This window comes from Eurosta solidaginis, chromosome 1, assembly GCF_040869045.1.
Source record: "Eurosta solidaginis isolate ZX-2024a chromosome 1, ASM4086904v1, whole genome shotgun sequence".
Classification (NCBI taxonomy): Eukaryota; Metazoa; Arthropoda; class Insecta; order Diptera; family Tephritidae; genus Eurosta; species Eurosta solidaginis.
The window spans coordinates 100,808,261-100,833,461 of NC_090319.1; the positions used below are offsets into that span (position 1 = coordinate 100,808,261).

At 35.8% G+C, this 25,201-nt stretch overlaps 1 protein-coding gene and 1 long non-coding RNA gene across 6 annotated transcripts in view; both read left to right on the top strand.

Annotated features, from left to right (window-relative positions):
- The window catches only part of LOC137236590 (succinate--CoA ligase [ADP/GDP-forming] subunit alpha, mitochondrial-like), a 182,236-nt gene that overhangs the window by 58,508 nt on the left and 98,527 nt on the right, over positions 1–25,201 (top strand). The window lies entirely within an intron of this gene.
- Positions 2,769–25,201, top strand: part of LOC137236598 (uncharacterized) — a 41,457-nt gene continuing 19,024 nt past the window's right edge. The window contains exon 1 of the long non-coding RNA XR_010948514.1: positions 2,769–2,942. This is a non-coding gene — a long non-coding RNA (uncharacterized lncRNA). The remainder of the gene's footprint in view (positions 2,943–25,201) is intronic.

Consider the following 25,201-nt stretch of genomic DNA (forward strand, 5'->3'; position numbering starts at 1 on the left):
CAGAAAACATTCGGCATCAATTTTTTCAATTTCCAGCGAGATACTCGCCACAAAATAACGAGTGACGGCTCTTATTGTATTTATCCTCTTTGCTAATACACTCACACTTGTAATAGACAATGCCGATCCTGCCAAAGAGGATAAATACAATAAGAGCCGTCACTCGTTATTTTGTGGCGAGTATCTCGTTGGAATTTGAAAAAATTGATGCCGAATGTTTTCTGAGAGGGACATTTTTAATTATCTCGCATTTATCCATGCCGTGTAGGCCCCTTGTGCAACTGTGATTTTTGGAAAGAGAATTAAATAAATTAATTAAATACAGTCGAAAAATAAACACAAATACCCCACGAAAATGTATAGAAAACATTTATAAACATCTCGCCCAAAAAAAGTAGCGACTACCTCTCAGTATACATCGAGTAAATGCCAAAAAAATAACGAGTGACGGCTCTTATTGTATTTATCCTCTTTGATCCTGCGATGATGTAAACATTGATACTCAAATTTATGTATGTTCCTTTGTTCGCTCACGCATGTCCGCATGTTCCCAACGACAGCCTATAATCATGAAAAAGGACTCAAACTGGGAAAGCTTCGGACACCTGGTACAGAACAAAAGAACATACAGCAGATACCATTATCCATGTGAGACAGATACATAATTCTCAACGGAATTTTATGTATGCGAGAACAGTTTATCCGATTTAATTATGTTGTCACTACTGACTGTCATATCAAAGAGGATAAATATAATAAGAGCCGTCACTCGTTATTTTGTGGCGAGTATCTCGCTGGAAATTGAAAACATTGATGCCGAATGTTTTCTGAGAGGGACATTTTTAATTGTCTTGCATTTATCCATGCCGTGTAGGCCCCTTGTGCAACTGTGATTTTTGGAAAGAGAATTAAATAAATTAATTAAATACAGTCGAAAAACAAACACTAATACCCCACGAAAATGTATAGAATACATTTACAAACATCTCGCCCAAAAAAAAGTAGCGACTACCTCTCAGTATACATCGAGTAAATGCCAAAAAAATAACGAGTGACGGCTCTTATTGTATTTATCCTCTTTGGTCATATGACAATCAAATGATTATCACGGTTGTTTTGTTATTTTTTAAATTCCGCCATTTTCAACCGACGAAAACCATATAAAAAATAAGTTTAAAAAATGAAAAAGAGAGCATTTCAAAGCTCCATGCTAAAAGAAAAAAATTGAAAATAATATTAAAAAATACCAAAAGCTGTCGAAATGTATGGGGCGCACTCAAAAAATTGATACGCGAAAAATAATAGTGGTTAGTGGTGATTCATTTTTAAATGTGTTTCCGCATGAGGAAAGCGCTCTTCTGTTGTTTCGTTATTTTCTGAATTTAAATTGAACATTCTGAACTCGAATTCTTATAAAACTATTTATTTTAAACAAATAAAAAACACGTATGTTTTATCACGTACAAAATTAAAAACGTAATGAAATAAAGTAAATAAAAAGCAAAAATCATTGTTTCATTTTTGGCGGAATATAACAATGGTCATTTATGATAGTATAACAGTCAAACCTGATATCTACAGTAAACTATCATTTATGACACTTTTTGATAGTTACAGTGTCATCACTGATCCAGGAAAAGGAATGAGAGTGAGCAGTACGGCTATATACTTAATCAGTAGGCCATGTTGGTGTATAAGAAGGAGACAAAAACTCACACGTACACAGTTGTTTACATCACATTTGCGCAAGTCCCCTGCGATGACGTAGACATTGATACTCAAATTTATGTATGTTACTTTGCTCGCTCACGCATGTCCGCATGTACCCAACGACAGCCTATAATCATGAAAAAGGACTCAAACTGGGAAAGCTTCGGACACCTGGTACAGACCAAAAGAACATACAGCAGATACCATTATGCATGTGAGACAGATACATAATTCTCAACGGAATTTTATGTATGCGAGAACAGTTTATCCAATTAAATCATGTTGTCACTACTGGCTGTCATATGTCAATCAAATGATTATCACGGTTGTTTTGTTATTTTTTAAATTCCGCCATTTTCCACCGACGAAAACCATATAAAAAATAAGTTTAAAAAATGAAAAAGAGAGCATTTCACTAAAAAATACCAAAAGCTGTCGGAATGTGTGGGGCGCACTCAAAAAATTGATATGCGAAAAATAATAATGGTTAGTGGTGATTCATTTTTAAATGTCTTTCCGCATGAGGAAAGCGCTCTTCTGTTGTTTTGTTATTTTCTGAATTTAAATTGAACATTCTGAACTCGAATTCTTATAAAACTAAACAAACAAGAAACACGTATGCTTTTATCACGTACAAAATTAAAAACGTAATGAAATAAAGTAAATAAAAAGCAAAAAGCATTGTTTCATTTTTGGCGGAATATAATAATGGTCATTTGTGATAGTATAACAGTCAAACCTAATATCTACAGTAAACTATCATTTATGACACTTTTTGATAGAGTGTCAGCACTGATCCAGGAAAATGAATGAGAGTGAGCAGTACAGTACGGCTATATACTTAATCAGTAGGCCATGTTGGTGTATAAGGAGACAAAAACTCACACGTACACAGTTGTTTACATCACATTTGCGCAAGTCCCTTAAGTTTGTGATAGAAAGTTTGTATGAGGCGCTGATCGTTAGGTTGACATTGCTGACAATCACATGATAGTCATACGATAGTCAGTATTCTTGTAGGGTCAGTTCGAACAATGATCATCAAGCGTAACAAAAGATACTACGTTTGGAAAAGGAACCGCAATGAAACCAATTGGCGTGAATACAAGCTTGTCCGGAACGAGGCCACTGCTATTATAAAGTGAGAGAAGTGTAAATATTTTAGTAAAATGTTGGACACATCATTGCCGAATCATGTTTTGTGGCGTAATTTACAACATCTTCGTGTACATGTAAGTGACAGTTGTGATTGTTCCCTCTGCCCCGACCTCCTAAATAATGCATTTGTTTGCCGCGTCTCCCCGTCTTGTGTTAGTACTAGTACCCCCTCTTATACTTCCTCTGCCGTGCCTGTGTGTAGAATCTTTGAGTTTAAAACGTGTCGGAATATGATGTGGCTAGATGCATTTACAATATAAAATCGAATGCAATTGGTGAGGACAACATACCAATTAAGTTCGTGAAATTGATTGCAGCTTACATTTTGCCAACCCTCACCAATATCCTGAAACACAGTATCACAACTTCATGCTTCCCTGATGGGTGGAAAGTTGCCACGGTTCGACCCATGGCCAAAACTAAGTCTGCATGTTGTCCCAGTGATTTTCGGCCAATATGCATCTTGCCTGCTCTCTCAAAGGTCTTCGAGATATTGCTGTTCGAACAAATACTTGACCATATTAAAAAGTTTGCCCTCTTGTCCCCATATCAGTCAGGCTTCAGAGCTAGGCACAGTTGTTCCACGACTATACTAAACATTTTAGATGACATTAGGGGATCTTTCGACAAAAATCAACTGACTTTACTATGCTTACTTGACTTTTCAAAAGCGTTTGACTCGGTGAATTATGACTTGCTTTGTATGAAGCTAAACAACTACTTTGGTTTTAAGGATTCCGCAACGCGTCTCATGCGGAGCTATCTGACGGGTAGATCCCAGCGTGTCAAAATGGGCTCCGAAGCATCTAGTCTAAAACCGTTACTCACTGGGGTACCGCAAGGATCTATTTTGGGACCGCTACTATTCAGTATTTTTATTAACGATATTTTCTATGTATGCCAGCATGTACACATGCATGCTTATGCTGACGATATACAGCTATATCTATCCGGGAATCATGAGGACACATGTGATATTTGCTCGAGATTGAATAGGGACCTAACATCCATTTCTGACTGGGCGACGAAAAATGAACTATGCCTAAATAGTGATAAATCGTATGTATGTGCTGCCCATAGCTAAAAAGCGAATAGATTTTCAAAATATACCACCTGTGTACATTGCCGACAAAAGCCTAAAACTAGTACCCAAACTAACCAATCTTGGTTTCATTATCAATACTACTTTGACTTGCAACAACCATGTGGACTCTGTTGTTAGTAAAGTGTATTATGTTCTGAGGAACCTGCACCTTTACCCCCGCTAACATTAGGAGAAAGCTTGCCATACAATTTAATAGTGCCAACTTATAACTATTTAACTTCGGTCCGGCTATTCTTTGTCAATGCTATTCGTACATGAAACTCTATTCCAGCACCTATTCGAAGTAGTCTTAATAAAAGCAACTTATAAAAATTATTTATACTGTAGTGCCATAGTAAATTGCATTAAATTAAATTTTAGCTGGCAACTCCCTCTCTAGAAAAGTGCAAGATGCAACCATACATCAGATGCATTTGGCATCACTAAAATTGTTGGAGTCGAGCAACTCGGAGAGTTTCTGATTGGTTGAAACTGCCGTTGCTCGACGCCATGATTAATTTCGTTGCTAAGAAACTTAGAGAAAAACGGCCTAGCTACAGAGTTGCGTTAGCGGCAGTTTTAAGTGAACCGGCCACCGCGCAAGTTGAAGAAATAAAAAGAATTAAAATAGCTTAGTGTTAGAGTTAAAATTAAATTAAAAGCTAAGTGACACTAAAGAACTAACAGTTATGAAAATAAAAACAATTATATTTGAAATTAACCTACCAATTTATTTATTAAAAGAGGAGAACAAAAGACAATAAATTAAAACAAACGTAAGTACGTGCTTGTAGCAGTGTGCGTGTGGGCATGCAGAACATTTCTACAGATCCGTAAAATGGATCTTTTATAACACTGTTACGAATATTAGCAAAACTAAGGAGTGCTGCCAGCTCTAAGCCGATGCTAAGCAGTGACGTGAATGCACATCAATAATTCAATCATTATGTATCTACATAAACGAAACCATAACTGCGTCTACATATATGTACCATGTACGTGTACGAGCAGCAGAGAGTCAATGCACAAATACCTGCATATATCTGAGATACTCCTATAAGTATGCAATGAGAAAAACTATAAAATTGTGCAATTGTAGTTACAGCTGAGAAGTTTGAGAGCTACTGGACTAGTAGATTCTGGAAGCGTCTAGAAGATGCGAACGAGGAAACCAAAGAGTATAAAAGGCGACAGATGTAGAGGCGCTGTAATTCAGTTTGATTTGACATTTCGATTAAGACGCTATCTAGCGAGCAAGAGCAGTATTATTTTTAATAGTAGAGTTTCATTTGAGCTATCAGTCAGTTTGGTTATTAAGCAAGCTATTCGTTGCACAGTTTGAGTGTTATTCTGAAGTATTTTAATAAAGGCCATTTTTCCATTATTCAATATTGGAGTTATTTATTCAACAGTTTAGTGGTTCGAACCTAGCAAAAGAGCAAATAAGAGGATTTGCAGCAAATTCGTTACAATTGGTGTCAGAAGAGGAATTGTTGAATAAATTCCAGAGGACAACAAGGACAAGGCAAAGTTCAGTGAATTGAAGATCCACCAACTAAAGAAGGAGTTGGAGAGCCGTGGATTGACTGAGATACGGGGCATCTCATTCTTTGATTCGATCTGATTTGGTCTACAGGAGAGTAAAGTCATTACCTGGAGCAAGGTTGCGTACGGTCACAGGCGAGTATAATCAAGCCCAAGGCGAAGTGGTATGTGAGGTATTAATTGGAAAAGTCATGGTTCTACACAAATTCGTTGTGGTGGAGATCGTTGATGAAGTCATATTGGGAGTGGACTTCTTGGTTGACCATGACATCAGGATCGATATGCGGAAAAAAATTATGCGCTATAAGAACCAGGACATACCACTTAACTTTAGTTTGGAAAGAGGGTTCAGCAGTAATCGGGTACTGGTGGAAAATACTCGACATAGACCACGAAAGTCAGAGGCAAAGGTTGATAGATCGAATGGGCCAAATAAATCAAAATCAAAAGTACCTGCGAGAGAAACACTGGCATTGACAAAACCTAAAAGACGCAGGAAAACGAAGCAACGAATTTCCGAGAAAGAATGCGAAGGTAGTTTCAAGCCAGAGCGCACTACTGTGGGGAAACGTGGGAACGATACTGATTATTCAAAGCAAATCCGTCCAGCGCAAGCTCTACGAAGTAGTTCATCGGCCAAACAACAGAGTGTGAAGGAACGAACCAGGGTATTGAGTAGTACGATGAAACACAGGTACCATGAGAACAATAATTCGAAAGGTTTCTTGGCGAGAGATTTGGTACTGTTATACAACCCTCACCGGCGGAAAGGTGTTCCATCCAAATTTCGGTGCAGTTGGGAAGGCCCGTACAAGGAAGTGAAGAAGATCAGTGATACCATCTACCGCATACAAAGCATTGAGAAACCACGGAGTAGAAGAGTGGTACATTTGGCGATGCTAGCAGCGTTTAGATCGAGAGATTTGTCTGATCGAGACGATCAGACTTAGGTGGAGGACAGTGTTACGAATATTAGCAAAACTAAGGAGTGCTGCCAGGTCTAAGCCGATGCTAAGCAGTGACGTGAATGCACATCAATAATTCAATCATTATGTATCTACATAAGCGAAACCATAACTGCGTCTACATATATGAACCATGTACGTGTACGAGCAGCAGAGAATCAATGCACAAATACATGCATATATCTGAGATACTCCTATTAGTATGCAATGAGAAAAAGTATAAAATTGTGCAATTGTAGTTACAGCTGAGAAGTTTGAGAGCTACTGGACTAGTAGATTCTGGAAGCGTCTAGAAGATGCGAACGAGGAAACCAAAGAGTATAAAAGGCGACAGATGTAGATGCGCTGTAATTCAGTTTGATTTGAGATTTCGATTAAGACGCTATCTAGCGAGCAAGAGCAGTATTATTTTGAATAGTAGAGTTTCATTTGAGCTGTCAGTCAGTTTGGTTATTAAGCAAGCTATTCGTTGCACAGTTTGAGTGTTATTGTGAAGTATTTTAATAAAGACCATTTTTCCATTATTCAATATTGGAGTTATTTATTCAACAGTTTAGTGATTCGAACCTAGCAAAAGGGCAAATAAGAGGATTTGCAGCAAATTCGTTACAATACTTATTTTCAGTTAACGTAAATATGTATATCTGAGTTTTCGCTATCTACAATTACTAGTCAATGTGAATGAGCTTTCCCACTATGTTATTCTCAAAGTGTAATAATTTATTTATATATTAACTATAGATGCTAGTTTTAAATACAATTTTCCTATTAAATTTTTTATTTATAAATTTGAGTTTGTTATTAAGTTTGACATAGTTCGACTTATTTTATTATTTTTATTATTATAAGAGTTATTCATCTTGGTTGTACTATAAAAGATCCTAGATCTTATTGTACTAATATCTTGTCAATAAATACATACATACATACATACAACAACAACATATTCTGGTTCTAGGCAAACTGCCGCTGGGCTACTATATGCCCTGACATATTTTGGTAAATAATAACTTGGTAACTTAAGTAATACATCATGAATTCAACTGTCAAGAAATTTTGGGGCATCTTCTGATTAAGTTTGCTTTTTTTTTTATTTGGAAGAGTATATGTTTTACCCCCGACTCTCAACGACAAATCAATGAATTTTAAGGGATGGAAACACATTTAACACATTATACCTGCAATATAAGACAGTTTACTTTTGCCGCATCCATCGAATTTTACTGCTCATAACAGCAAAAGTGGCCAAATTTAATTCTTTATTTTTATTCGATCCTAAAAGTAATGTAAATCGCACTGGTCCTTTGTATTCAATTTTACATTTGCGGTAGGTGGCACTAATATGCTGAAAAAAGCAGTTTCTGTAATGACTTTCGTAGCAAGGTATTTATTATTCTATTTTTTCAAAGGGGGTAAAAATTTTACCCTCTTCAACCGTCGAAAATACATCCCTACCGTTACAGATAGCGTACATCCCTACAAGAATACTGACTATCATCTGATTGTCAGCAATGTCAACCTAACCATCAGCACCTCATACAAACTTTCTATCACGAACTTAAGGGGACTTGCGCAAATGTGATGTAAACAACAGTGTACGTGTCTCCTTCTTATACACCAACATGGCCTACTGATTAAGTATATAGCCGTACTGCTCACTCTCATTCCTTTTCCTGGATCAGTGCTGACACTCTAACTATCAAAAAGTGTCATAAATGATAGTTTACTGTAGATATCAGGTTTGACTGTTATACTATCATAAATGACCATTGTTATATTCCGCCAAAAATGAAACAATGCTTTTTGCTTTTTATTTACTTTATTTCATTACGTTTTTAATTTTGTACGTGATAAAAGCATACGTGTTTTTTATTTGTTTAAAATAAATGGTTTTATAAGAATTCGAGTTCAGAATGTGCAATTTAAATTCAGAAAATAACAAAACAACAGAAGAGCGCTTTCCTCATGCGGAAACACATTTAAAAATGAATCACCACTAACCACTATTATTTTTCGCGTATAAATTTTTTGAGTGCGCCCCATACATTCCGACAGCTTTTGGTATTTTTTAATATTATTTCCGATTTTTTTTTTTTAGCATGAAGCTATGAAATGCTCTCTTTTTCATTTTTTAAACTTATTTTTTATATGGTTTTCGTCGGTTGAAAATGGCAGAATTTAAAAAATAACAAAACAACCGTGATAATCATTTGATTGTCATATGACAGTCAGTAGTGACAACGTGATTAAATCGGATAAACTGTTCTCGCATACATAAAATTCCGTTGAGAATTATGTATCTGTCTCACATGCATAATGGTATCTGCTGTATGTTCTTTTGTTCTGTACCAGGTGTCCGAAGCTTTCCCAGTTTGAGTCCTTTTTCATGATTATAGGCTGTCGTTGGGAACATGCGGACATGCGTGAGCGAACAAAGAACATACATAAATTTGAGTATCAATGTTTACGTCATCGCAGGATCAGCATTGTCAATTACAAGTGTGAGTGTATTAGTAAAACTATCAGCGTTTCTTGTAGGGATCTTCTATCTCTTTTTATTTACTTCACCTGGTGATTGCACTATGCAGGGGTCGACTGCTAATACGCGTCCAATAACAATAATCCGAGGGCGGAAAATAAAACTCGTTCAAAAGATATTCCTTGTGTTCCAATAAAACATGAACCAGATACGGATAGAGATTTAACATGCAAATGCAAAAACAATGGTAACCACATGGTGACATTGTTGTTACATTTGCATATTAAATCTCTATCCGTATCTGGTTCATGTTTCATTGGAACACGAGGATTAACGAAACAGCGAAAAATTATCCCGAGTCCCTCCAAAGCCGGGGGTGACACCCATAGTATTTTTGCGCAGAACACTTTGCTGTTTTGGCGGCCTTCGGCCGCTCTTATAACAAATTACCCTGGCCACCACAAATTACCCACCCAATGGGGTGGGGTCAAGATTAAATGCGTGCAAAACCCCTTTGCACACAAAATTTTTTTAGTGCACAACAACCATATGGAAATTGCCAACTTCAACTGCAAATATCCTTGAGCAGAGATACAATTTTTTTTTCCGCATTCGGATTAAAGCTGCCGAGGCCAATACGCGTCTTTTGACACGTCTCTCGATACTTTTGGACGCGTATTAGCAGTCGACCCCTGTTCTAGACTTTTACCATTTTTTATAAGCGCAACGGAAGGCCGCCAACGCAGAAGTGTTCTGCGTAAAATATTATGGATATCACCATAATATAGTTTAACTGCTATACTTTTACATATCGCAATTGTTACGTTAAAGTGTATCAACTCAAAATTTCCAAATTTTAGTTTTTTGCAAGAGAACAATGTACAGTGGTCATCTCTACCCACTGCAAAAATCGTTCAGTGGTTTGACTAGTCTTTCGTTAAAAAACCGTTATGACTCTCTCTTTATTTTCAGAATGACTTCTTTAAGCCGGAGCCATTGGTGCCGTATGTCGTATCGCTGTATCCGTATCCCTAACGTAATCAGATGTTTATCGTTACGACGGTAAACCAAAACCCAATTGGTTGGCTACGATCTTAGCGGCACCAATAATCGATTGCATTGATTCTCATAAGGTTGGTCGAATCAGCTGTTATAAGGTTACTGATAAAGCAACAATGTCTCCAGCTTTAAGTCCGGCACACATTCGGCGTTGCTGCGGTTAGCGCCAGTCATAATAAGCACTCCAATGAACGCATACATTTCGCTCAAAGTAAGCTTCTTCCATGTTTTTGGTTCCGCCTCTGGATGTTTTGCGTTTAATTCCGCATATGTAGCTTCTGCTTTTTTGTTGGTGTAGCGTACTATAATATCCACCATTTCCGGAGTCATAAAACATTTATATGTATTGACTATTGACATCATAGTAGTTGATCTTGCGGGCCCACTTCGCTGTCGCAAAATATTTTGTTGCCTAGTTTGGCGTGCAAGTCGTGGCTGTGAGCTCCATGTGGTACTATCACGTGCTACGAATTCAGCTGCACGCAAATTAATCTCCTCAGAATCATCTGCAGCATCGGATTCATTGTCAGATTCTTCGTAATCAGCCGCATCTACCTGGGCATTGTCAATTGTGTAATCAGGGTCTTCTACATCCGATTCAACCACGCCATCTGCTACTGCTACTTGTTCGCTTTCATCCCCTTCAGGGTCGGAAAATAATTCATCATCTGAGATTTCGTCAAACAGGTTTTGTATGTACTGCTCTTTTTCAGCGTCAGATAATCTATATAAAAATAATTAATTTTTATTCCATTTATGAAATTATATTTGAGTTATTTGTATTTACCTCATATATTGATTCGAAGATAAATAATCCATGTTCCTTCTGCTATCCATGTTGTAATATTTTAAATTTTTTCTGACTTGTTATTTTCACAAATATAAATCAACTTCACACTTCAAAAGAACGCTTTACAATGAATATAAATTCGCAAAACTGCCGTTTATATAGCTGCAACCCTTAAGTTTCTGGAAGCATTTCTTACCTGCCAGGTAGTTGGATTATATCAAATGTTGTTTGTAAGCAAATTCTAGCAAGGGTACAATATAATGTCTTCTTCTAAATAATGAAGAGTGCGCGAAAAAGGTTGTAGTCTAAAAATTCTAACAACAATAGAAATTATTGACTTCTTAGAAATAACTTAGAAGGCGCGCAATTCTTAGAAGCAGGCCACAAATATATGTTTATAACTACTTAAAATGTTCGCAAGACAGTCAGCTACAACATTGCATTAAAAAAATAACTTGTTTCTCAGAAAAAATGAGAAAAAACGAGTAAAACAGGCTACCGGCCACACCTGTACCCGGGTATAAGAAGTCGTAGTAAAAGTTGGGTATAAGTCCTAGGGTTAAAGAGCTACATTTTTCATTGTCTCCAAGTGTTTGAACAAATTGGTTCGTTAGTGTATCACATAAAGTGTAACATTTTTAATTGTGCCTATTTACAACATATAACGGTTTGTTTAAGTTACGTGTTATTTCGGTTTATGACTCTTTAGTTTCATTAGGTAAGTTTATTCTGCTGTGTTATATCGTATTGTTACCAAATAATACCACTATGTATACAAAAAAATTTCAGGAAAAGAGTAATAACTCAAAAATTTGTTATTTTCGTGCAACTACTAAACAATGAAACATCGGTTATATTATTTTTAATGATATTTTCGTGCAATTACATTTTTTTTCCTTGTAATATATTATTAATATTTACGGAAACAGTTTTTCGGCTCTACTGAAAATGTTCAAATTTTGAGTTGCTACACTTTAACGTAACAAGTGAGATATGACTTAGGCGGTTATTCATAATGACCATATAGTTCTAAATGATTCATTATTTTTGGCTATCGAACATCGAAAATCGAATTTGAAATTGGTATTATGACAACTCATCTCTGTCGAAATTTACGTTGTGTATCTAATTTTCAAGCGAATAGAAATTTGTTGCCGATGCTGTATCGAATAGAAAAATAATTGTTTAAAATGTAAGGCCCCTATTATGAGCTTTATTCGATCTTTGATCTTCGCTGGCTATCGAACATCGAAAATCGAATTTGAAATTGATATTATGACAACTCATCTCTGTCGAAATTTTCGTTGTGTATCTAATTTTCAAGCGAATAGAAATTTGTGGTCGATGCTATATCGAATAGAAAAAGAATTGTTTAAAATGTAAGTTTTTGTATTTAAGGTAAGTGTACCTATTTACGTACTATTAAGACATGCCCACGTTTAAAGTGATATCTTGGCCTAGCAAAAAGCAGTTGAAATCCATTTTTTATTTCTGTGGGTTCAGAGATCTGTTACGGACTTTACGATGTTTATTAAAAAAATGTTTTTGTTTTCAACTTTATGCTTTATACGCATATTTCGACAAATGTATTTTGTTCCCAAATCCGTGCGAAAATTTGGGCCAGTTCCTAACTGCGTGCAAAAGCGTTCCTATTTCCGTTATAAATTAAAAAAAAATGTGTTTGCGGTTATATTTTAAATATTTTTGGAAAAAGACAAGCCATTTGGGTACAAAGTACATTCCTATGTACTTTATTTATTTATTCGAAACATAAAAACAAATTTTATCGATACAGCAATAAAAAAAACAGAAAAATCCATTATTTTCTAGTGTTGACTAGAGAAAAGGTAATTTAAAAAGTAAAATCATTGCTAACTACATATTATTTAGATTACGTACTTAAGATTTCATATATGTACGTAGTAAATTAACATATTTTGAATAATTTGAACATTTTTAGAAGTTGTGTGCCGTTAAAGTCATGAAAGAAAAAATACTTAAAACTTACTTTAAGTATTCAAATCGTTTTACTATAATTTTATAAAAGAATTAAAAGTTGTCTATTGAAATTACAAATTATATGATAAAACTGAACATTATACATGCAAATAGCTTATAAAACAAAGAAACATTTATTTAAAATAAGTTATGTGAATTAATTTAAGTCGATTAATGAAAATATTCCTCTTTTATTTACTGGCTGAGGCGGATTAATTTTTTTTTAATATTTCATCTGCTTCATAGTCAAGAATATCGTCTTTTTCTGGCCAACGCCAATTAAATCCGCTCATGGACATAGGCTTTATTTTAAATTGTAAAGGATCTCCACTGATAACTTTTAAAACTTTTCCGGGAAACTTTTCTCCTTCACACTGGAAAACAACAAAGTCTCCTTCATTATAATATTTTTCAGGAAGTAAAGATTTTTCCAGGTTTACTTTTTCACGTGGCTCCTTTTCTTTTGATGCTATTTTCAGGGCTGTTTTCCGAAGTTTTTCCTTTGATTTCTTTTCTTTTGTTTCTCTATGGATACAACCCACAAGCTCTGAAAGCACTCTGTATCACATCAGTACTAATCGACGATGTTATACATTTATCTATAGCTGGACCGAAATCTTCACGTTTCATTCGCTGTCCATTATTTGTAATTCTCCAATCTTGTACTTCCTTTTTCCAAACGCTTTTCAAACAGTGAAAAATTCCAACGTCCATGGGCTGTAACAAGTGCGTTGAATTTGAAAGAATTGCAATTAGGATAATGCCATGTTTCTTGCAAAATTCGCTGAGAGGTAGAGATATATGGGATACGTGCCCATCCAACAATAAAACGACAGGAAGTTTTACTTTCATTTCCAAAAGAAAATTATAAAATACGTTTGCGATATATTCAAAAAAGGTTTTTTCGGTCATCCAGCCTGAGTCAGATTTGCCAATGGCCCAGCTTTTAGGATATTTCGCCATAATATTTGGTGGAAAGCGTTTATAGGGGAAAAGGGCAAACAACGGCATCGTTTTGCCATCTGCGGATGCTCCTATAGACAACGTTAGACATTCTTTTTCATCAATACCTGATCTGAAGTAAACGTGCTTAGCACCGCGTTTAGTTAACACGGCTTGACATTTTGGGCACAGGAAAAATGCTGATTCATCACAATTAAAGATCCTTGATGGATCTTCCAGTACATCTAGACAGTTATTGTCTTTCATATAAGTCTCGACTTTCTCGAACCAATTCCTTATGGAAGATTTCGTTACTGAAGCTCGGGAGCTGTTAAGCATTGAGTAATTCGTTGGCTCAAGGACAGGTTTCTTTTTAACAAACCTTTGAAACATTTTCTTCCTGGAATACCATTTGTAAAAGTGTTTGGCCGTTTGAGTTCCTTAACCAAATTTCCCACGGAGTTTGTAAGCTGGTCTTTAGTTATAGGAAAGCCCAACTCCGCCAAATGATGAATCCATTTAACGATAATATTTTCTTCTTCTGTCGACAGAACTGGAAGGGGGCCTGAGGTTGGCTTTTTGGTATACTTCTTCTTGATTTTGTCCAATAACGTCTGTCTGGCAATTCCATATATTTTTGATGCTCTGTAGCAGGTCATATGGCCCTTTTCCACAGCCTCAATAGCTAACTGTAAACAAGTAGGTGAATACTTCGGCATATTATGATACTAGTTGCGTCCTGTTCTATTATTATATCACTAAAAATATGCGGTGCTGTGAAAAAATGTTACGAAAGAGCAACCCATTAATATTTCCTGATTACTGCCTATAGTATAACGTAATTAGGAACATACACAAAATTAATGAGCCTAATTCCGGGCTATGCTTTTCTCTTCAGCAGGTACTAAAAAGAAATTTTTTCTAAATTATTATATTGAGACTATATTTTATATGATTATAATCCGTATATATGCACAAAATATGTATATTTAGACACAATTTTTAATATTTTCTTTATTAACTTTTTGTATAATTTTCCCAAATATTGCTGTTCGACCATAACTTTCGGCTTTGAAAACTCCCGTAGTTTTGAAAAAATAGGTGCACGGAAATAGGCCATGATATTGTGTATGAAATTAGTTACTTATTATAATTTGCAAATCTTTTAAAAATATACATCTAAATCTAAATGTTCCTAATTCCGTTCTAAGCACGTAAATAGGTGCACCTCAAAAAAATAATGCTTCTAATTACGTGCTATTTTAAAATTAAAATTCTTAATAACTTTTTTATTATACACGGGCTTTAATACATGAATTCATATCGAAAACAATTAAAACTTTTAATTTCTGAAGGAAATTATATATTAATACTTACCAATTAAAGGTAAAACTCTTAAGAATTTGTCACAACACTCTGAGCAATTCCACTAACGATAAACACTGACACATGCCTTCTGAACAAAAGTTTATAGTCAAATGATAATTGAATGCAAACCTTATTTAAAAAAAATTTATCTTTGAGATTGACAAGTAGGAATTTTCAAATGTTAACAGTTTTGATACTATTCTTTAATTTTTTAATTAGAAAAATTGTTTCATTTCCTTATTTTTCTGCTTCAAACTTTTTTACCAAAAATAGCACGGAGTTTGGGGGCTAGCACGGGAATGGGTGCACTTACCTTATGTTCTACTTTTTTTACTACCTAGTAGTAATTTCTAACTATTTGAATTAATTTTATATAGGTCCAAGGTCGTGAGTACAAAACAACAGCTTGAAAGACTGGTTTCAATTATGGAACAAAATCCCCATATAGCAAAGGAACTTGCACATTATAGAAATGCAACTTTGCTTGATGCAGCTCAGCCTCCTCGTAATTCAATTTTATCCATCTTTCACCTATAAACTTTTGCCAAAATTAAAAAATATTAGGAATAGACTTGGCTCTTGTGCATTGCTGCAGCAGTTCATCTGTACTGAACAACAAGTCCATGAACGCTTCTTTGGACAGTCTGAAATTTTGAATAAATCTCTAAACAAAACCTATAATTTCAACAATTTAACAACTTATTTAGAAAGCTATACTTACGTGGTGGAATTCATTTCCAAAGGGTTTGAAGCATCTCACCCGTCTTCTACTTCTGGCTAGCTCCAGTAAGCTTTCCTCTTCATCTGACGAATCACCAAACCACGATTCCGTTGTAGTCATACTTTTATTTTCAATATTTGCATTTAATAACTAGTTCTACTTTTGTTTATTTATTTTATTTGACAGAATATTGGAAATGTGCTATTGTGAACTTTTGAATTTATCGAAATTCACAATAACGCTTGCCTTCATCGAACACGCGTCATAATACCGAATGAAAATTCGTTCGATCAGCTCTTTCGACCACAGTCGAAGATCGAATTTGTCTCATAATAGGGGCCTAAGTTTTTTGTATTTATGGTCTACTTTTTTAGGTCCAAGGCCGTGAGTACAAAACAACAGCTTGAAAGACTGGTTTCAATTATGGAACAAAATCCCCATATAGCAAAGGAACTTGCACATTATAGAAATGCAACTAGCTCAGCCTCCTCGTAATTCAATTTTATCCATCTTTCACAAATAAAATTTTCCAAGACATTCAACACCTCTAATAGTACCATAGACGCAGCCGGCTGGGCAAGTCCGAGTGCATTTTCGTTTCCAATGCTCAGTTGGTAGGATTCCTGAGCACAAAATCGGAGAACTGTTGCCAAAATTAAAAAATATTAGGAATAGACTTGGCTCTTGTACATTGCTGCAGCAGCTCATCTGTACTGGACAACAAGTCCATGAACGCTTCTTTGGACAGTCTAAAATTTTGAATAAATCTATAAACAAAACTTATAATTTCAACAATTTAAACACTTATTTAGAAAGCTACACTTTTTCTTTTCCGCATTCGGATTAAAGTTTTCGAGGTCAATACTCGTCTTTTGACACCTCTCTCGATGTTTTTGGACGCGTATTAGCAGTCGATGTTCTAGACTTTTACCATTTTTTATAAGCGCAACGGAAGGCCGCCAACGCAGATAAGTGTTCTGCGTAAAATATTATGGATATCACCATAATATAGTTTAACTGCTATACTTTTACATATCGCACTTGTTACGTTAAAGTGTAACAACTCAAAATTTCCAAATTTTAGTTTTTTGCAAGAAAACAATGTACAGTGGTCATCTCTACCCACTGCAAAAATCGTTCAGTGGTTTGTCTAGTCTTTCGTTAAAAAAACCGTTATGACTCACTCATTGTTTTCAGAATAACTTCTTTAGACTCAACTACAGCTGTAGTCATTGGTGCCGCTTGTCGTATCGCTGTAGTCGTATCCCTAACGTAATCAGCTGTTTATCGTTACGACAGTAAACCAAAACCCAAAAACCTTAGCGGCACCAATAACCGATTGCATTGATTCTCATAAGGTTGGTCGAATCAGCTGTTATAAGGTTACCGATACGGTTACCGATAAAGCACCAATGTCTGCAGCTTAAAGAGTTACATTTTTAGTTGTCTCCAAGTGTTTGAACAAATTGGTTCGTTAGTGTATCACATAAAGTGTAACATTGACTCCCCAACAGTTTGTCGAAGTAGCAGGATCGTTCTTTTTAAGATGTCGGTGTAATACTTACATTATCGTTTAAATGTAGTACAGTACAAAGTGTTTTGTAAAGAAATAAGTTTTCGTTTAGCCTCAAAATTATGGTTTTAGTTCGTTTAAAATAAATTTGTTGTCAAATTAAATGGACTTTCATTAATTAAAAAAAAAGAAATAACAATAAAGATTAATAAAGTGCAACATTAACAAATGAATACGTGATATTACGGAGTTTCAAAGCGGGCAATTTGAAATAAATATGTTAAATAATATTACAATGGATATAAATTTTATAAATTTAAAACAGTTTGTGATAAAATAACATATAATATCACAGCAGTCTAACGGGAAATTCACCAAATATATTCTTAAATACATGTTATGTACATATATACATATTTGACATAAAAGTGCTACAATATAAATCTAATACGATGAAAATGTTCTTACTAAGATTAATTTACCTGGACAGAAATTATATTACTGACACAAAAATTTAATTCACTTACAAATCTTGATAAAGCACATGGCAACAAGCCATATATTTAGCAATGACAAGGAAAACATTTGTGCTACGGGTTTAAGATGGGAATTACACAAAATGGTACTTGATATAACGGATCTACAAAAATTTATGTTTCACAGTTACATGACATAACGGAGCTACAAAACTGTAAAATGAAAATTAATTGCGTAATTAGTTCGATTCAACATTTAGTATAAAATTGAACATAAATACATTAAACATGTTATAAAAATTAATAATCACATGAATAAAAAAAAAATCATCACATATGGTACCAGCTGGATTATTTAATAAATCAACACGACACTTGAGTAACCACAAAAATGAGCAGCTATATAAATGGATACATACATATGCATTATTCACATGGTCAAACTTAATGTGACATTAAATTTTTTAATTCACTAAATTAATATTTCTATGACAATTGGAGGATGTCTGAGGCCACTGGCTTGGGCATGATGGGAGTACCACTTGCTGGAGGGGAGTGAATTTATAATACCGATATATAAATATAATTTGCGAAGAATTACAAATCTTGAAAAAGCACATGGCAACAAGTCATATATTTAAGAATTAAAAGGGAAAAAATTTGTGCTACGGGTTTTTACTTTGCGACATGTGTTAGCTGCTTAAGCACGTCTAAATGTTGTTAGTATATTACCCTTATATGTTTGTTAACCTGGCGATTTAAGAGGCAATTTAAGGGTCCTCTTGCCATTTATTGGAATTGAAAGATTTAATTCCCAAAACGGAAAAAAATAAAATGTAACATTTTTAATTGTGCCTATTTACAACATTTAACGGTTTGTTTAAGTTACGTGTTATTTCGGTTTATGACTCTTTAGTTTCATTAGGTAAGTTTATTCTACTGTGTTATATCGTATTGTTACCAAATAATACCACTATGTATATAAAAAAATTTCAGGAAGAGTAATAACTCAAAAATTTGTTATTTTCGTGCAACTACTAAACAATGAAACATCGGTTATATTATTTTTAATGATATTTTCGTGCAATAACATTTTTTTCCTTGTAATATATTATTAATATTTACGGAAACAGTTTTTCGTCTCTACTGAAAATGTTCAAATTTCGAGTTGCTACACTTTAACGTAACAAGTGAGATGTGTCTTAGGCGGTTATTCATAATGAGCATATAGTTCTAAATGATTCATTCTTTTTTGCAGGCTTGATACTGTTCCAGCGAAAGCTGGAACTTGGGGGCAGGGCCGCATTTCGTTCAGCGACTTAGGCCCCTATTATGAGCATTATTCGATCTTCGATCTTCGCTGGCTATCGAACATCGAAAATCGAATTTGAATTTGATATTATGACTACTCATCTCTGTCGAAATTTTCGTTGTTTATCTAATTTTCAAGCGAATAGAAATTTGTTGTCGATGCTGTATCGAATAGAAAAAGAATTGTTTAAAATGTAAGGCCCCTATTATGAGCATTGTTCGATCTTCGCTGGCTATCGAACATCGAAAATCGAATTTGAAATTGGTATTATGACAACTCATCTCTGTCGAAATTTTCGTTGTGTATCTAATTTTCAAGCGAATAGAAATTTGTTGTCGATGCTATCTAATAGAAACAGAATTGTTCAAAATGTAAGTTTTTGTATTTATGTTCTACTTTTTTACTACCTAGTAGTAATTTCGTAACTATTTGAATTAATGTTATATAGGTCCAAGGTCGTGTGTACAAAACAACAGCTTGCAAGACAACAACTTATTTAGAAAGCTACACTTACGTAGTGGAATTCATTTCCAAAGGGCTTGAAGCATCTCACCCGTCTTCTACTTCTGGCTAGCTCCAGTAAGCTTGCCTCTTCATCTGGCGAATCATCAAACCACAATTCCGTTGTAGTTACTTTTATTTTTAATATTTGCAGTTAATAACTAGTTCTGCTTTTGCTTATTTATTTTATTTTATTTGACAGAGTATTGGAAATGTGCTATCATAATGTGCGTCATAATACCGAATGAAAATTCGTTCGATCAGCTCTTTCGACCACAGTCGAAGATCGAATTTGTCCCATAATAGGGGCCTTAAATCCTAATTCACTTAAACCACAACTGTTGCGAACACATCCATCAGTATATCAAATAGACTCTGCAGTTATTTCATTCTTTCATTGACCCCTATTATGAGACAAATTCGATCTTCGACTGTGGTCGAAAGAGCTGATCGAACAAATTTTCATTGGGTATTATGACGCGCGTTCGATGAAGGCAAGCATTATTGTGAATTTCGATAAATTCAAAAGTTCACAATTGCACATTTCCATCAGCTGTCAAATAAAATAAAATAAACAATCAAAAGCAGAACTAGCATTGATTTCGATTAACTGACATGTTGCAGTACAAGGCGTTGTATGGAAAATTATCAAGCGTTTTTCGTTTTAAAATGTCGGTGTAATTATTACATTTTCGTTTAATGTAATGTTGTGCTAAGAAAAAATGTTTTGTGGAGCTTTAAAGAACTATGGTTTAAAGAAATAAACTTTCGTTTATGATTATAGAAATGTTGTACTTATGTGAAATATTAAAATCAAATTTACTATAAAGATATTATCATAATCGTATGATAAAATGGAGATACAAAGCGGTAAACTCGTCATAAATACATGATATAACGGAGCTATAAAACTGTAAAATGAAATTTATTTGATGACTAACGGAACATTCATAATAGAAAAAGAAAAATAAATTAAGTGATTAAATATATGCAACAATTAATACAATATTTTAAATAAATACATAAAATATGTTATAAAAATCATTAATCGACATAAATAATGCACCAGCTAGAGTTTTTAACAAATAAAAGTGACATATTTGTGATCACAGACATGGGCTAATTTATATATGGACACATACACATGCATTATACTGTTACGAATATTAGCAAAACTGAGGAGTGCTGCCATCTCCAGGCCGATGCTAAGCAGTGACGTGAATTCACATCAATAATTCAATCATTATGTATCTACATAAACGAATCAATAATTGCGTCTACACATATGTACACATTCCGACGAGCAACATTTACATACAAGGCAGCGAGAGATGAGATGTCACACACCGATGAATTTACTTATACGCTTATGTGTGTGCGGGAGACTGTAAACTACAAACACATGCATATATCTTATCTCAGTGGTCACAAGAGAGGGCAATAATTTGTGCACGTAGTTGTGGCTGGCGATTTTGTAGCCGAAACAACTAGTAACTTCTGGAAATCGAAGAGCCTAGAAGTATGCAGCGTAAACTATAAAAGCGGTGCAGGCGAGTAAGAAGGAGTTCAGTTTGATTTGAGTTGATCAGCAGTTACGACTAAGAAGATATCTAGCGAGCAATACCAGTATTATTTTGATTAGTGGAGTTTCATTTGAGCTATCAGTTTGGTTATTAAGCTATTCGTTGCACAGTTTGAGTGTTATTGTGAAGCATTTTAATAAAGGCCATTTTTCCATTATTCAATATTGGAGTTATTTATTCAACAGTTTAGCGATACGTACCTAGCAAAAGGGGCAAATAAGAGGATTTGCAGCAAATTCGTTACAATTGGTGTCAGAAGAGGAATTGTTGAATAAATTCCGGAGGACAACAAGGACATGGCAAAGTTCAGTGAATTGAAGATCCAGCAACTAAAGAAGGAGTTGGAGAGCCGTGGATTGAATACAAGCGGCGTTAAACTTGAACTTCAGGCACGGCTACGAGAGGCAATGGAAGCGGAAGGAATTGATGTGGAAGAGTATGACTTTCATCTTGATGGCGAGGAAGTAACAAAAATTGAAGAGAAAAACGAAACATCGCAGACAGTTACGAGCACAGAATTGAACATGATTTTGGCTGCCAATATCTGCTCAAACATCGACAGTGGCTTCTCAACTGGAATCGCAAAAGACAGATATAACATCTCAACTGGCATCTCAACTAGAATCCCAGGAGAACCGTATAACATCCAAGATGGAAACGCAATTGGAAGAACAGAAGACATATATGGCATCCCAACTGGAATCGCAGGAGACACGCATAACATCAAAGATGGAAGAACAAGAAGAGCGCTTATCATTACAGGTGGCACAAATGTCTTCACAGTTAGAAGCACAGGAAGCAAGGGTAACATCAAAGCTGGAAGCGCAGGATGCAAAAATCGCTCAATTTCAGGCAGAAGTCGATGATTTGAAGGGTCGTATGGAGCAGTTACAATTAAATCGTCCAGCAGTTTCAGCGAGTAATCCAAAGGTAAAAACACCATCCTTTGACGGTTCTGTTCCTTTCCAGGTCTTTAAGCTACAGTTTGAGAAGACCGCAGCAGTGAACAACTGGAATGTGGAAGATAAAGTTGCCGCACTCTTCGTAGCATTGAAAGGACCAGCTGCCGAAATCTTACAGACTATTCCAGAGTACGAACGGAACAGTTATGACGCATTGATGGCTGCTGTAGAACGGCGATACGGAAGCGAACACAGGAAACAGATATTTCAAATAGAATTGCAAAACCGCTACCAAAAAGCTAACGAGACTTTGCAGGAGTTTGCTTCGAACATTGAAAGATTGGCTCATCTTGCAAATGCGGATGCACCCGTGGAATACACGGAAAGAGTGAAGATTCAGAGCTTTATAAATGGCATACGGGACGTCGAAACGAAGCGAGCCACATACGCGAACCCAAAGCAAACATTTTCTGAAACGGTATCCCATGCATTGACCCAGGAAACGGCGTCATTATTGAGTAAACCAGCATACAAAGCTCATCGTGTGGAAGTAGAAAGGCCGGAGTGGGTAGACACAATTTTGGAAGCACTGAAGGGATCTCAACAGAAGAATGCCGGAGTTATTAAATGTTTCAAGTGCGGCAACCCAGGTCACATTGCACGTCATTGCGATCTTGGTCCTAATAGTTCCAACAATGTGGGTGGCCGTAAACGCAAAGCTGGCGGAAATGAGCAAGAGCGTGTCGATGATAAAATGGAGATACAAAGCGGTAAACTCGTCATAAATACATGATATAACGGAGCTATAAAACTGTAAAATGAAATTTATTTGATGACTAACGGAACATTCATAATAGAAAAAGAAAAATAAATTAAGTGATTACATATATGCAACAATTAATACAATATTTTAAATAAATACATAAAATATGTTATAAAAATCATTAATCGACATAAATAATGCACCAGCTAGAGTTTTTAACAAATAAAAGTGACATATTTGTGATCACAGACATGGGCTAATTTATATATGGACACATACACATGCATTATACTGTTACGAATATTAGCAAAACTGAGGAGTGCTGCCATCTCCAGGCCGATGCTAAGCAGTGACGTGAATTCACATCAATAATTCAATCATTATGTATCTACATAAACGAATCAATAATTGCGTCTACACATATGTACACATTCCGACGAGCAACATTTACATACAAGGCAGCGAGAGATGAGATGTCACACACCGATGAATTTACTTATACGCTTATGTGTGTGCGGGAGACTGTAAACTACAAACACATGCATATATCTTATCTCAGTGGTCACAAGAGAGGGCAATAATTTGTGCACGTAGTTGTGGCTGGCGATTTTGTAGCCGAAACAACTAGTAACTTCTGGAAATCGAAGAGCCTAGAAGTATGCAGCGTAAACTATAAAAGCGGTGCAGGCGAGTAAGAAGGAGTTCAGTTTGATTTGAGTTGATCAGCAGTTACGACTAAGAAGATATCTAGCGAGCAATACCAGTATTATTTTGATTAGTGGAGTTTCATTTGAGCTATCAGTTTGGTTATTAAGCTATTCGTTGCACAGTTTGAGTGTTATTGTGAAGCATTTTAATAAAGGCCATTTTTCCATTATTCAATATTGGAGTTATTTATTCAACAGTTTAGCGATACGTACCTAGCAAAAGGGGCAAATAAGAGGATTTGCAGCAAATTCGTTACAATTGGTGTCAGAAGAGGAATTGTTGAATAAATTCCGGAGGACAACAAGGACATGGCAAAGTTCAGTGAATTGAAGATCCAGCAACTAAAGAAGGAGTTGGAGAGCCGTGGATTGAATACAAGCGGCGTTAAACTTGAACTTCAGGCACGGCTACGAGAGGCAATGGAAGAGGAAGGAATTGATGTGGAAGAGTATGACTTTCATCTTGATGGCGAGGAAGTAACAAAAATTGAAGAGAAAAACGAAACATCGCAGACAGTTACGAGCACAGAATTGAACATGATTTTGGCTGCCAATATCTGCTCAAACATCGACAGTGGCTTCTCAACTGGAATCGCAAAAGACAGATATAACATCTCAACTGGCATCTCAACTAGAATCCCAGGAGAACCGTATAACATCCAAGATGGAAACGCAATTGGAAGAACAGAAGACATATATGGCATCCCAACTGGAATCGCAGGAGACACGCATAACATCAAAGATGGAAGAACAAGAAGAGCGCTTATCATTACAGGTGGCACAAATGTCTTCACAGTTAGAAGCACAGGAAGCAAGGGTAACATCAAAGCTGGAAGCGCAGGATGCAAAAATCGCTCAATTTCAGGCAGAAGTCGATGATTTGAAGGGTCGTATGGAGCAGTTACAATTAAATCGTCCAGCAGTTTCAGCGAGTAATCCAAAGCTAAAAACACCATCCTTTGACGGTTCTGTTCCTTTCCAGGTCTTTAAGCTACAGTTTGAGAAGACCGCAGCAGTGAACAACTGGAATGTGGAAGATAAAGTTGCCGCACTCTTCGTAGCATTGAAAGGACCAGCTGCCGAAATCTTACAGACTATTCCAGAGTACCAACGGAACAGTTATGACGCATTGATGGCTGCTGTAGAACGGCGATACGGAAGCGAACACAGGAAACAGATATTTCAAATAGAATTGCAAAACCGCTACAAAAAAGCTAACGAGACTTTGCAGGAGTTTGCTTCGAACATTGAAAGATTGGCTCATCTTGCAAATGCGGATGCACCCGTGGAATACACGGAAAGAGTGAAGATTCAGAGCTTTATAAATGGCATACGGGACGTCGAAACGAAGCGAGCCACATACGCGAACCCAAAGCAAACATTTTCTGAAACGGTATCCCATGCATTGACCCAGGAAACGGCGTCATTATTGAGTAAACCAGCATACAAAGCTCATCGTGTGGAAGTAGAAAGGCCGGAGTGGGTAGACACAATTTTGGAAGCACTGAAGGGATCTCAACAGAAGAATGCCGGAGTTATTAAATGTTTCAAGTGCGGCAACCCAGGTCACATTGCACGTCATTGCGATCTTGGTCCTAATAGTTCCAACAATGTGGGTGGCCGTA